Below are 14,468 nucleotides of genomic sequence, written 5' to 3'. Positions count from 1 at the left end.
CTTAAAAATATACCAGGCAGTGAGAATTTTCTTCACAGAACATGGCGCAATAACGGTCCCGGATACAACTTTGTATTTATTGGCTGAACCAACAATTACAGAGTTTATGCATGGCACTTCTAGGTTTGCATTTGTTCCCTGTCAGTCACATTTTGTACAAGCGCTGAAAAAGGCACCTTCACCCTTGCTTCGAAACGCTTGCAACATGGGCTTAAATTTGCCATATCGCTTGCTATAGAATAATGTGCGGGGTCAATTGCGAAAATCCCTAAGTCCTATTGTGTTCAGACAGAATACTCAGTCAGGTAACCATAAAAAAGTGCCTCACTCGAGCTTCACCGGACTGCTGGCCGCGAAGGTGAAACATTCTCGTGAATCAAACACCAACGTTACACCTACCTTTAGATGGGCGCGAGAACTGGCAGGAAAAGTAATCTTTTGTTACCTAGTAAAACTACAACATAGAAAGTAATACACACACTAGGGAAGCATTGGTTGATTTCCACTGCCATTGGCCACGCTAAAGTGAGGCAACAATCTTGAAAGGTCGCTAAAACTACCGCTCATTTTGTTTTTTTTTGTTTTTATGCCTTTTTCTTCCCGGAGTCAATACCATATTGGAATCTGCACACTCTACTTGACTTCATATTATTAACGTCCAGAAATATCTCTCAAACATCAGCAAAAGATTTTGCTTGCTAAGGCATGACATGGAGAAGTAGTTCATGAGACGTCTTGATAAAAATATTCTAGAACATTAGCTCTTCTCAGATTTTCCCTATTTTTTTCACCGTCGGCGTCGGCGCCGTTCATCTGACACACTGTAAGGGAGACGATAAACAACCAGTGGCAGGCGCCCTTCTTCATGAAAGCTGATCGCCCGCGCACGAGTCTCCTGTCTGAACTGTTAGCGGCTGTTGGCGGTTCCTGCCCCATCTGCCTTGGCATCCCCATGTGCTCGTCGTCTGTTTTCTACAAAAAAAATCTCGTCTTCAAATGTAAGGTTTTCAGACAGTGAGCTTTGTAACAGCTCGTTCCCAAGTTATGCGCCATCGGCGTCGGCGCCATCCGCCGCGCAGACCTTGGCTGCTGACGCTTCTGCTGTCGGCTGTGCCAGGCTGTGTATAAGAAACCCGCCGAGACTATGAGCATGGGGCATAGTGCACAAAGCTACGCATGTTGAAAAACGTTCACCTGAGCAGCCAAGAGGAGCCGCCTAGTTTAAACCAGAACACTAGAAGAACTCGTTGCTCTTTCACCATAGCTAAAACAAACATTCGTGTTTCACACTTGAAACCATACTGTGTAATTTTTGACTCATTGTGTCTTATAACGCGATAGCATTAAGGGCCTCCTTCAACGGAAAACTCGATGTCGGTGTTGGCACTGATGGAGTTTCGAGAAATATGGATTGGTCGACAGGGTCGCAATGCCACAACCGCACTACCTCGCTCGGGTAGTTCAAACACCACGCAACGATCACACATTACAACAGTAATGACTTCACTGCACAATTCCTCATTGGTCTACAGCGACGTGACCTCACAGCTACATAGCGCCCCTGAAGAAGTAAAAGCAACTGCGCTGAAAACAAAAAACGATCCATCCGCGATTCGAACCGGTACACCGCTTGACCACTGAGGATTGTTCGTTCGACTTCTGTGTCTCATGGTAAATAAACAGTAATACTAATAAACACAATACCAGTCACGATAAAAACGACAAAAAATGAAATAAAGAAGCACGCCCGTGTATGCGAAATGGCATAAAAAGAGTACCCTAGGCCGCTGATGCTGGCCCATTAACGCTATCGCGTCGTTCCCTTAAGGCTGAGCTGCTCAGCTTAAGGCCCCCCAATTTCGTATCAGGAAGTGTAGAATTTAGATGTCAGATTCTAGCTCCGCTAGGGCGCCTTCATATTAGAGATGCCTTATAAGAACTCTTTTTATTCCTGGTCTAAAATAGAAAAACCGCTATAATTGGTTCGTTATAATAAGTGCTCAGGCAAAATGCAACCACGCTTTGAGAAATTTATGCGGGGTGTCCTTGGTGCGTGAATCCATCCCTGTGCTCTTTACAGTCGTGTGCGTTAGTTTGCGGTATTTTTTTATTATTTTGGCAATTTCGGTTAAATAGTTGAGAGCAATTAGATAAAGTTTTAAAAATATTCGCGTCGGGAAAACGTCAGTTCTGGAGTAGCGAATCGTCTTGTAAAACCGCAGACTAAAATGTCTACGTCATGGGATAATTTACGCATATTTTTACCTCGCCTTTAAGCTCCTGGCGCTTATATTCCTGCCAATGCGAACTCAAAGCTTTGTAGGGTACAGTACTCCGCAGACGAGTAGATATTGTTCTTGGACAGCTAGTCGTGGGGCGCTAAAATAAAACCGCTCACATGCGATGATTCTGGTATCCCGCGAAATTTTTTCAGACCAGCAATAAGACCAATGGTACCCTGCTTCAAATATTTCAGTCTATGGTTTCTCATAACCATCAATCAAATGCTCAGTATTCCCGAAGCATTAATTTGTAATCTCAGCTAACTGGTATTTTATAATAGAGTAACTCTACACAGCGAAGAAAATGCTGCAGAGTAGGCGACACGACTGTCAACAGCATTCAGTGCGCTTCACTTACCTAAGGCACTCGGTATTCTTAAAAACCTTGGTGTGCAATGAGCTTGATTACTCGGTACGTAATAAACATATGTAACATAAACCGATTATCAGGACACGGAAGACGCAGTAGTCCCTCACTCTCGCTCAACACGCGAACGGCGCGGTGAGGGAAGGAGTGAAAGAGGGAGAGAACTAAAGAGCAGAGAAAGAGGCCTCGTACAGGAGAGCTCCGGAATAAGTTCGACCACCTGGTATTGTTTAACGTGCAATGACACCACACTGTGTCCTGTGTTTGAATGCCTGCCCTTCATGGGATCTTCCCACAATTGCCACCCGAGCGAGCCCTGTCCAAGCAGCCGCAATCTCTGATGTTGCCGCAGAAGAGCATTTTTTATATTCTCTCATTTTTCGCTGCAATTATTGGCAGAAATCTTTAAGTATAGAGCTGTAAGAAAGCAATCTAAACCCATTCGTTTATTGTCAGCTTTTATTTCTTTGGAGAGCTTAATTGTAGCTCGGATACACTTGTACTGAGATGACCATCACCATGACCGGAATTAAATACAAGCTAGGAGCAGCTTCTTATTCTGCTTCTTACAGTGTCCACCTCCCCCATGGTTTACGATTTTTCACCGCAATCAGTGGTCAGGAATTCTGCGGTCAAGATTACTTGACACCGTTCTGTAACTTGGAACTTTCTAGGTGCCGTATATTCAGAATCACTGCTAAGCTCAGCAGCTAACCCTGTTTCATGATATGTTTCGCAAATATTTGCTTTAGTTCTTTTTTATGTAATGAATACAGATTGTCTCAGTGCAGTGGAATGAATAGCTAAAATGCCCGTCCACAGCAGCAATATTCGAATAATCGTGATGTATTGTGTGCGGCGTTCTCCGAAGCTCTTACCAGGTGTTTTGGCGTTGAACAACGGAACGTGCCTCTCCACGTGCTCTTTGCAGCTGCTCACGACTGAGCTGGTGGTGGAAGTGGTCGACGAGGAGTTCCCGCACTCTCACGTCAACAAGCGCACGGTCCGCGGAGTCACGTCGGCCGTCTGCCTGCTCGCGAGCTGCGTCTACGCCACACCCGTGAGTCGCGCGGCCAGTTCAGACGCTTTTTCAGGGAGACACATCAGTAATACAAATACTGGTTTAGTCTTTTTTAACTTTTTAGTCTTCTTACACATGCACCCCAACCGAATGCATGTTTTTCTATTACCAGTTATATCCTTCCATAGCGCCTTTTCACTTTCTATTTCATGAAGACTGGTGCATGCTATGGCGTCATTTCCAGAAGTGACGCTAATAAGATCCACTATGCTTTCTTAGAAAGCAATTATTCACTATATTGCACTATTCACCTCTAGGGTTCATCACGGGAAAAAATTTACATCCATCAATGAGACTTTTAAGGGCTGCAATAATGTCACTGAAATTTCCACTACCCTAAGTTCCGCAAGGAGATATGCCAAAACCACAATAAACAAAATCGGTTGGAAGTTAACTATTACGCATTCACCGATTTTGCCCAAAAATTTATTCATATTCGAATGCGAGCTCTCTTCCAAGAAACAGACTATCTGGAGCTTTGAGATTATAATGACAATAATGAAGAAACATTTAGGCAGGAACGTTTAAACACCTTGTGTTCGGCACACGTAATATGTTCAAAGTATATGGAATTTAAACGTGTACAAAACGCAGACAATGTCAGTGGAAATATTTAGCCACACACAGGGATAAAAAATTGAAGCTGCGTGTTTTAAGGAAGTTAAGAAATGGATGCGCTATTCTATCCTCTCACCAGAACCTCCCGTAACAGACGAAAGTTTGCTTCCCGCTTACCGTGCTACGATCACATGACGTGCTTGCGGTAAAGTCAACGCTTTTTCTTAGACGCAGAACAATCACAGATGCCGGAAATTAAATACCACTTTGTAACGTTTATTGCAATTCGATTTTTCTGCTAAGTAGAGGTAGACGTAAAAAATTTGCAATCTACGCTAGCGTGGCAGCTCTATGCGTCAACGTGGTTTTTCCTGTAGGAACAGAAACGCAGTACCGTTGCAGAACGCAAACTCATACCACTACACTCGCTTTCGAAGCCAGTGAATGTAGGCGACTAGGCACAGGAACCAAGGCAGTAGCCGGATAAGCAGATTACGAGACAAGTTGGACGGACCCATTAGTGTGTGTCATCCTTGTACTTGCATCACTTCCGCTGTGCTGCTTTCATTCTTTAGACAATGTATATCAACTTTTCATCAGCATCATCATCAGCCTGACTACACCCACTTCAGTGCAAAACCTCTCCCATGTCTCTCCAATTAACCCTGTCTTTTGCCAGCTGCACCCACCCTATGTCTGGAAACTTAATCGCATGCACCCACCTAACCTTCTGTCGCCCCCTGCTATGCTTGCCTTCTCTTGGAATTCATTCCGTTAACCTTAATAACCAGCAGTTGTCCCGTCTTCGCACCACATGACCTGCTCAAGCCCATTTCTTCCTCTTGATTTCGACTTGGATGTCATTAACCTTCGTTTGTTCCCTCACCCACTCTGCCCGCTTCTGGTCTGTTAACGTAACACCTATCATTTTGCAGCGACAGCTACCTTACGGTAGCATTTGGAGCCTCCAGCGTGGCGGCGCTGCCACCCTGTGGCGGCACTGCCACACAGTGGCAGCACTGCCACCCTGTAGCGGCACTGCTACCCTGTGGCGGCGCTGCCATCCTGTGGTTGCGCCGCCACGCAGTCACGTGGTTGGTCACGTGGTGTGGAGCAGTTGCCGGCGGCGCGGCGCCGTGGCTGATCACGTGGTTTGTCATGTGGTTGGTCACATGACCAAGTCCCACCCCACCAGCTGTAGCTACCGCGTCACTTTAGGTTTATTGAAACCTAAACCACCGCCAATTTTTTTCTTTTCATGGCTCGCTGCGTTGTCCTTAACTTATTCTGACCCCTTTTGGTTAGCCTCCACGTTGCTCCCCCCAGGTGAGTACCGGCAAGATACAGCTGTTGTAAACTTTTCTCTTGGGGGATATTGGTAAACTGTTATTCATGATCTGAGCGAACCTGACATATGCGCTTTACCCACGGCGTAAGAATATATTCTTACACCGTGGCTTTACCCTATTGCACGGTGTAGGAATATATTTAGGTGTTGACACTGGCCGCCCGCCGCGGCGGAGAGCGCGCACAGATTGTGTTCGCCCTCTAGTACATGCGCCGACCGCAGCGGCGCGGGGGCGCTGCGGAGCAGAGGCCCTTCGCTTTCGGTGCGGCAAGCGGCGTGCCCAGAGCCGTATATTCCCTTCTCCGGCGTGCCCTGCTTTAGGTGCCCTTTTAGGCTGCGTTGGTCGATGTTTTGGGCTGAGAGAGTGCATCACAAGCTGTGAACACCACGATCTCAGCTTCCACGTCGTCAGCTTCCATCGTGGACGAGCAAATTTTGCTAGAACTAGCTTTTTGTGTCGCGGTTTGGCACAAGCCGGATTGACAGTTGTGGAAACGCACGTGGTGGCGCGGGCCGACGCCATGGACGGTCGTCGCGGCCTATGTGCATTGTGTCTGTGATCTGTTGTTTGTTGCTGTGACACACCTGTCAACTTCAGCCGGGTCCAGAAGTCTGCTAGACGCAATTATGGGTAAGAAGTGCTTCGTACCCAACTGCAGTTCGGGCTACCGGAGTTGTCCGGATCAAGTTTCACTTTTTAAAGCTCCGTCGGAGCCTGCTCGCTTAGAACTTTGGCGCCGGGCAATTCCCAGAGCAGATAGGATATTGCAACCGAGCGACCACGTCTGCGCGAAGCACTTTCCCGAGCATATGATATCAAAATCGTACTATGCCGAGTTCAATGGCAAGGTACTTTTAAATGTACCGAAGAAGATCCCGGTGCTGTCGGCGAATGCTGTGCCCAGTATTTTTCCCGGGTGTCCGAAATATCTGACAAAACCGACAAGGTCAAGAAAGCCTCCTAGAAAACGACAGTCTACGGCCACGTGTGGCGATCAGTCAAGCAAGCGGCCCGCTCCCGCCGCTGTCGCACTGCCCGTTGGGACGGTCTGTGAAAAACAAAAAGGCACCGATCCATCATCGAGCCCTCAGAAGAAACTGCAGACATGTGAGTGGAGTGATCAAGGAACGTGCCCTTCTCCCACCATGGAACTTGGAGGCACCTCCTCAAGTGCCACCTCCGTCTTCCTTGGCGTTCATGACGTTAAGGTTTGTTCTCTTCTGCACTGCTCCGGGTACTTAATATTCTAGGTGCTTAGTGTTCCCTGTACATAACTTTCTGCTAACCGTATCGGTCCTCCCGGCATGTCATAGATACCTATAGGTGCCCCTGGATAACGAGATACAGTTGCTTGCAATACAGGTTAATAATAACTGCCCAGCCCAGGACATTAAATAATTTAGCTGTTGTTAACATACAGCATGATTAAGCCCTTAGCTTTTGAAGCAGTCCGCGAAACTTTTGCCTGTAGCTTTTTGGGTTTGGCTGCTTTTGATAGTAGCATATGTTTTATAACAATACCTTAAATCCATTTCCACTGATATAATTTCTCTCATTTTTCGTCAGGACAACCGCACGAGTCCACATCAGGGTGGTCCAGATGGATTGTGTCACGTCCAGACTGAAGCACCATTGGCAGCATGCAGCAGCCTCGGATTAGTCGAGGAAAGTCACGAGGGAGTGTCTGTCAGCGGTCAAGATGAAAAGGAACCGCTCACATTTTCATGTCTCTCGAGTTATGTATCCAGCATTCAACTTCCAGGAACCTCGTGGGCAACACAAGTTGTTGATAGCTTTGGTGTGGAGGCTGTAGTCTTCACGGAAGTGGCTTTGGCGAAGAAACGCGACCAGGCACCTTTCCTGAGGAAGTCATTAGATGCTACAGTTTCATCCAGCGGAATGCTGTCACTGCGTGCCTTCATTTATGGTCACCCTATAACTGCCAACGCCATAAGCGGCGATGTTGTTCCATGCGGCCTAAGCGACTTGGAGAGTGTGATTCACAAGTTTCACAACCTGCACGTATGCGCTGGTGGCCCCGGTGGCGAGATGTACCACAACATCCAACCCGAGTGTGCATATATCGACGCATGTGGCGTGTGGCGGCACAGAAACTGCATGTTATTTTCTGAACAAGCAAGTTGCGACCGTTGCGAAAGATTGAAAGACACACTCCGGATACATTACTCCCGTATGAAGAAGAGAGGAGAAATGAAGCACATTCGTCTTTTAAGCAGCCCTTCCAAAAAAGCCCGCATTGACCTTTTGCGGAAGGCAAGAATTTCCTGCTACAGGTCCAAAGTGCGACTTCTAAAAGGAAAAAAAAAGCTTGAGGCGGAACTGAGCAAATGCAAAGCCAAGCTTAAACAATTAAGTGATGAAACACTTGACCGCATTTCTCGTGATGCGAACCTTACTGAGGCACAGCAGCTTGTGTTAAAGGAATGTGTGGCTGCTGGCAAGACTGGTTCTAAGAAGGGACGACGATACTCGGACAGCTGGATCCTGCTTTGCTTGCTCCTTCATATCAGGTCACCAGCAGCCTACAGGTTCGTGATGGAAAACGAAGTGCTCGCATTGCCGTCACTCCGAACAATACGCCGGTATGTCTCTATGGTGGGATTTAAGTCGGGATTTGACAGCAAGTTCTTTTCTGCTCTGAAAAGGAAAATAGAAAAAATGGACGACTTCAAGCGACATGGGATTATCATGTTCGATGAAATGCAGGTTAGAAAAAGTAAACGTGTCAATTCTCGCACGATGACATATGTAGGGCTGGCAACAGACGCTGGAAACGCTGATGAGCTCGCTGGTCACGCCCTCGTTTTCATGTTCTGTCCTTTTGGCGATAGCTACGCTCAACCTATAGGGGTGTTCGCAGCAAAAAATGCAACCAAAGGCTCCATTCTCGCTCAGTTGCTTCTCCAAGCTATTGTGATGCTCGAAGAAGCCGGTGCAAAGATTCATGGGTTGGTCTGTGATGGCGCGTCAACAAACAGGAGCATGTGGAACATTCTAGGTGTTAATGGAAGCCTCAAGGAGAGCTGCAACTCGTTCACGCACCCAGTTGACCCTGAAAGAAAAGTTTTTGCGTTTTCTGACACTCCACACTTGTTTAAGTGTGTGAAAAATAGACTTAAACAGCAGCGATACTTGAAAAACGAAGGACAGTGGATCAAGTGGGAGTACTATGCTGAAGTCTACAAGGAAGACGTTGCCAACGCGGGGGGCCTAAAAGTCTGCCCGAAAATAACGCACTCTCACATATACCCGAGTAACTGTGAGAAGATGCGTGTGAAGTTAGCCACCCAAGTCTTTAGCCGCTCCATGGCGGCGGGTATTCAGTTTTATCGGGAACAAGGTATCCGCAAACTCATAGGCTGCGAGAAAACTCAAGAATTCACGTTGTTTTTAAACAATTTGTTTGATGCACTGAACAGGCGATTTCCAGCAGAAGGGATCACAAGGAACAGCCGAGACCTCGCAATTCTCAAGCATGGAATTGACTGGCTGGACAGCTGGGAAAGAGAACTGGAAAGTGGCAACATTATAAAAGACATGTTCGTGACAAAGAGCACTTGCGAGGGACTTCGAGTCACATTGAAGTCCACTTTGGATCTTTGTGAGGTGCTGCTTGATTGCCACAACTTCAAATATGTCCTAACCAACAAAATGAACCAAGATCCTATCGAGCGGTTCTTTGGCAAAATACGGTTGGCAGGAAGCCAGAATGATCACCCTTCGATGCCCACCTTTATGCAGCTTTACCAGACGTTGTCGATCTACAGTATCCTTAAACCTCCGAAGTATGGCAATTGCAAAGTCGTCGAGGGTGAGGAACCATTGCTGGATGCGTCATATTTCAGGGCCCTCATTAGAACAGACGACAAAGTGGCATCATGCCCTGGATTCATCAATCAAATTAAAGAAAAGCTAGACGATCTAGTTTCAGTAGAAGACTCGGAATGTGAAGATATCGTTCGGAAACACAAATCAGACGGAGGGCAAATTACAGACTGCATACTTTATTATGTCACCGGTTTTTTGTGCAGAAAGATGCGAAGAGTTACCAGCTGCGCTGCTTGCTTGTCAGCCTTCAGCGTAAAAAATAATTCTTTTGCTGAAGCAGCTCTAACAAACGTGAAGACCAGAGGGGGTCTTACCCACCCTAACGTCAACATATTTGACCTTCTAAAGCATACGGAGCGGTTTTTGTTGACTATGCAGACTGCCACACGGTGTACTGGGACACCATAGACGCAGTGATAGATACATACACGATGACATTCCCATGTGCTGATCACAAGGAAGAAGTACTCGCACAGCTCCTCCACTATTACGTCAGCATGCGTATGAGGCAGCATTGTAAGCACACCAATGCAGTCATGACAAAGCAGTGTCAAGAAAAAAAGAAACAGGCCAAGCTGTGCTCATCCTAGATGATAGAGGATGATTCGCTCAGTGTATCGTCCAAATAAACGAATGCAGTGATCATCACAATTTCAGTCACGGTCTTGGCTCTTGATTACACGAAAGTAGCCCAGTAGGTTGTGATTCACTGTGTTTTGTGGCTGCGGAGTAAGTATTTCTGATGCAGGCGAAATGCGGAAACGTCCTTGAGGTTTCTGTGCAAATTGAAGAACTCCAGGTGGCCGAAGTTAACCATGTTCTCAACACGGCGGTCATCTCGCAGCATTGGCGCAATACACTGCTCAAGCAATGTTTGAATGTACGCGTGGGCTCTTCAGGCCAAATGTGGGCGCGTTGAGTCCGACCTTTTATATTTAAGAGGCAGTGTAGTTAACTATGCTCACAGCAGTCGTGCGGATGAACGAAAAAAAAATTTGCTATGAACGCATTTCGATAACGAGCTCGGAAGCAGCACAGGGCTGCGTCCTCGCTGCTGTTCCGCCCATTCATGCAGTCTCAGCAAGAAAAACACGAAGTAGCCCAAAATTATTTGGTGTCGACAGCAGTTTCAATCCTTCGTTGTCTTGCCGCACTTCACAAAGCACGCGTACACGCAGCGGCACCGAAAGATCCCCTGGCATCTGCATTACGGCTGCCGAAGCTCGGCGACTAGGGGCCCCGGGTGCGTAGCGCCATCTGTCAGCGTTCGAGAGAAGCGCAGGGAGCGGCGAACAAGTTCTGGTCGCGCCGCCGAGCGCAGTGTCAACACCTAAATATATTCTTACACCGTGCCCTATTGCACGGATATATTCTTACACCGTGCCCTATTGTTATCCTTCTAGTCAATTCCCTCTCATTATCTGGATCAGTTCTCACAAGCTGTCAGCAGCGTAACAACTGCCAACTCCTTTCGGACAAGTGTCAACCCAAAACCTGTGCAACCAGGCAGGAAGAGAAAAAAACTACATCGCTCAGTTCACCTTTTCGTTTTATTCCTAAGAGAGGCAGTACAGCGCATTCGGAAGTACAGGAACAAAGGAAACCAATATTGCCGATATTTTGTGCAAGAAGGCATGAGGCAGTGCAAAAAAATCCAAATTATGAGATGAATAACGACCAGTGTACACGACGACCACATGGACAGGTGATGACAGGCGCAGTAGAATTCCTGGAAGACTAAAAGGAGCAAGACCTTGGAAAGTTATAAAATTGGTAGCGGTAAATACGAGCCCGAGAATATTTATGCAATAAAGAATGTAAAACATAAAAGAATATATAAACTAGCTACACCGTACTGATGCAGTCATGGTTCAAAAAGATACCGCAATTCGCTTTCTGCCCGGTAACCGACCGTGGGCTGGATCAGTCATCTGTTAATCTGAAAATATTTTAGGGCTCGTTATAATGGCACGTGATTTTCTGCGTTTTTTTTTTGCAAGGAAAGCGCATTATTTATTCATCTTATTTATAAGCGAGGATAGTCTAGGGATAGCAAATGGGTATGCACTGACGTGTATGGGACATTTAAGACAGCGCACACTAGGATGTCCCTTCACAGTTCGGTGTGCATTATTCCACTGCTCCGTGAGCCCTTTGCTAAGACACCTATTGGTCAGGCCAACATATTTCTTACCACTGCTTAGACAGATTTCGCAGACGGCTAATACACTGCATGCCGAGGACGACAACGCATGTATAATTGAGCGCTCTGGCTGACAGCTAGCCGAGGCATTAGCGTTATTACACAGCCTTGACAGCTTGCCCAAGGCTGAAAAAGACGGCTGGACTCCAGCTCGTTGCATGGTCTTTTCCTCCGACGTGATAAACCGGCCGTACGCGAAAGCATGACGAATCATTAGAGAGTTTTAGTTTCACGTACGTAGCGGTTTCACGTACGTAGAGCTCTGACGGGTGACCAGTGCGCATGCGCAGAACGCAAAAGGTATGCGCGAGTCTCACGTACGTACCTGAGATTCAGATTTTTACGTTGCGGTCTTTGCGTTGCTTTCGAACGTAGCGTTGACAAAATGGCGGCGCCCTGCCCGCCGCTTCACAGCGATAACAGCTTCGTCGCTGATCCCTCGACGTGACAACGTGTCCTAAACTGTTGTATTCGCCTCGATTTGCCCATTCTTACCCGTGAATAAAGTTTCAAGCGACAAAAAGCTTTTGTATTTCAGACATAAGGGTGATTTCCCAGCTGTTAAGCCTAACGAAGCAGCGCTCTGACGCAGTTCGACTGGCTTAATTGGCTTTGACTCGTCTTGTCTTAGAGTGGCTACAGCAGTGTCTTCATCGGTCAGTAGATGGCGCTAGGAAGAACGCGCGGCGACTGCCGCGTACGTGCAACTGAAAGGGTTTGAAGCGACATGCGCGTATGCTACATGGACTTCTCACGTTTCCGTACGTGAACTCTGTACGTACGTGAAACTAAAACTCTATTTTGTAGCGCTAGCTAGATTACGGTAGCGTTTCGGGCCTTCTGAGTGACTGCGCTGCTATACCGTGACTGTGCCGCCACACTGTCACCTAGTTGGTCACGTGGTGCGGAGAAGCTGCCGGCGGCGCTACGCCGTGGCTGATCACGTGGTTCTTCACGTGGTTAGCCACGTGACCAAGTTCCGGCCAGCTCTAGCTATCGTGTCACTCCTGGTTTAACCAGAGCTAAACCACCGCCATTTTTTTAGTAGCACCTATTAGGGCCGCACCTCCATCGAATCTCTGTTACTGCACTAGCACTGAGGCTTCAACTCAGCCGAAAAGCCATTGTCTGTCCGAGTGTGCGGTCCCTCTGTGTGTCAACTGGGTTGTGGGCAACCTTAGGTGGCCCACCTGCCACCTAGGTAGCAGGTAGGCTAACTAGGTCCCGTGACCTTGTGACGTCATAAAAGCCTACCCGCCGGATTGTAAGCAAACTGCCTACCATGCCAGGTGATAGTTCAGTTAATGATTGGTCACGAGAGGCTGCTAAGGGAGAGGAACGTTAGTCGCACAAGCCCCACCGATGACAGCGCCTACCATCGCGGGACAGTGGCGCGTCGGTAAACCGCTGCACCACGGCGCCGGGAGTGGTATGAGGACTGCCAGGTATCTATGAAAGTAGAGAAACCTGAAAACCGAAGATCAAACCAAAAACCGAAATTCCAGCAAACCTAGTTTCTATTTGGCTTAAATACATTCAGCAACCGTCATTTTTTATGATAATGGTAGTGAATTTTTATGGCGCAATGGCATCTGCGTCCAAAGAGCGCCATGGCACAAGGCTTTTTTCGTTTGCTCAAGGTAGCGTCAAAGATCTATTTCCCAAGCATTTCTTCCTGAATTAGCTGAGCACCAGGCCAGAACAAGCTTGTGCCCATTGTATCACCGGTGGATACCCCGTGGCACTAGAGATCGAACCCCGCACCTCCCACATTCGATGGGGAGGATCAAGCCGCTAGACCACCACTGCAGTGTGATTTTTTTTTACCTTCTTCAGACGACTTCCTGCCATTGAAATGAGTAGGTTCTCGAATATTCAGATTTATCGAGCCGGTAAGCTGCTTCCTTAATATGCGCTTATTGAGTGCGCGTATGATTTTCTCAATACATTCCCGAAAGAGAGGTCCACAGTGCCTCTCCTTATGAAATTTCAGTGAGCGTATTTGTCGGACAGAAGAGGCTTGCTCCCTCTCGGCTCAAGCAACTAGCACAGGTGTCCATCGCCTACACCTAATCTGAGATCAAGGAATGGCGAGGATCGGCGCTCTGCTAACTCTTGGGTGAACTCTATAGGACAAAGACATGCACGAATGCCGTGATGTGTTCTCGTACCGGAGATTTAAAAGAACGCTCGCCACAGTCCAGACGATTGAGGAAGCCTTGAAGGAATATGGGCACCTTTTTGAAAGCGGGCGTGACAGAAAGGCCAGCGAAATGTCGCTGTTGATGTCGCATGTTGCAGATGTAATACAAAAAGCGAGCTACACGATGCGATGCACAACCCGTTTTCTGTATATCAATGCGCTCTACCTGCGAGACATAAGTGAATTTGAGGTAACAGCCAACAATTCAATGAATACACCGTCGAAATGCCACAAGAATTTGAAACGCTAAAGGATCGAATAAATCATTGAAGCCCTCAGTAATGACATCAGTATTACTCGTTACACAATTTTCATGGCGGAGGACAAAGAATATCTTTAATGTCGACCTAAAATGGCCTAAGACTACCAAAGAACTTTGCATTTAACACAATGTTTTACGTCACTCATTCACGCATCTACGCTGGGTTCGAGACACCCACCATTAATTAGACGATGGGCCAAAAAAGAGCTGGAAGAGAAGTGCGGATGAGATCTTGCAGTGACTCGTTGGAAGCTGCAGCGGCTGCCATTGGCGGTAATATTCGAGGCCACAACTTACAAAACTGGAGGCGAATA

This window comes from Amblyomma americanum, chromosome 10, assembly GCF_052857255.1.
Source record: "Amblyomma americanum isolate KBUSLIRL-KWMA chromosome 10, ASM5285725v1, whole genome shotgun sequence".
NCBI classification, from domain to species: domain Eukaryota; kingdom Metazoa; phylum Arthropoda; class Arachnida; order Ixodida; family Ixodidae; genus Amblyomma; species Amblyomma americanum.
Note: the sequence above shows the minus strand (reverse complement) of the source record.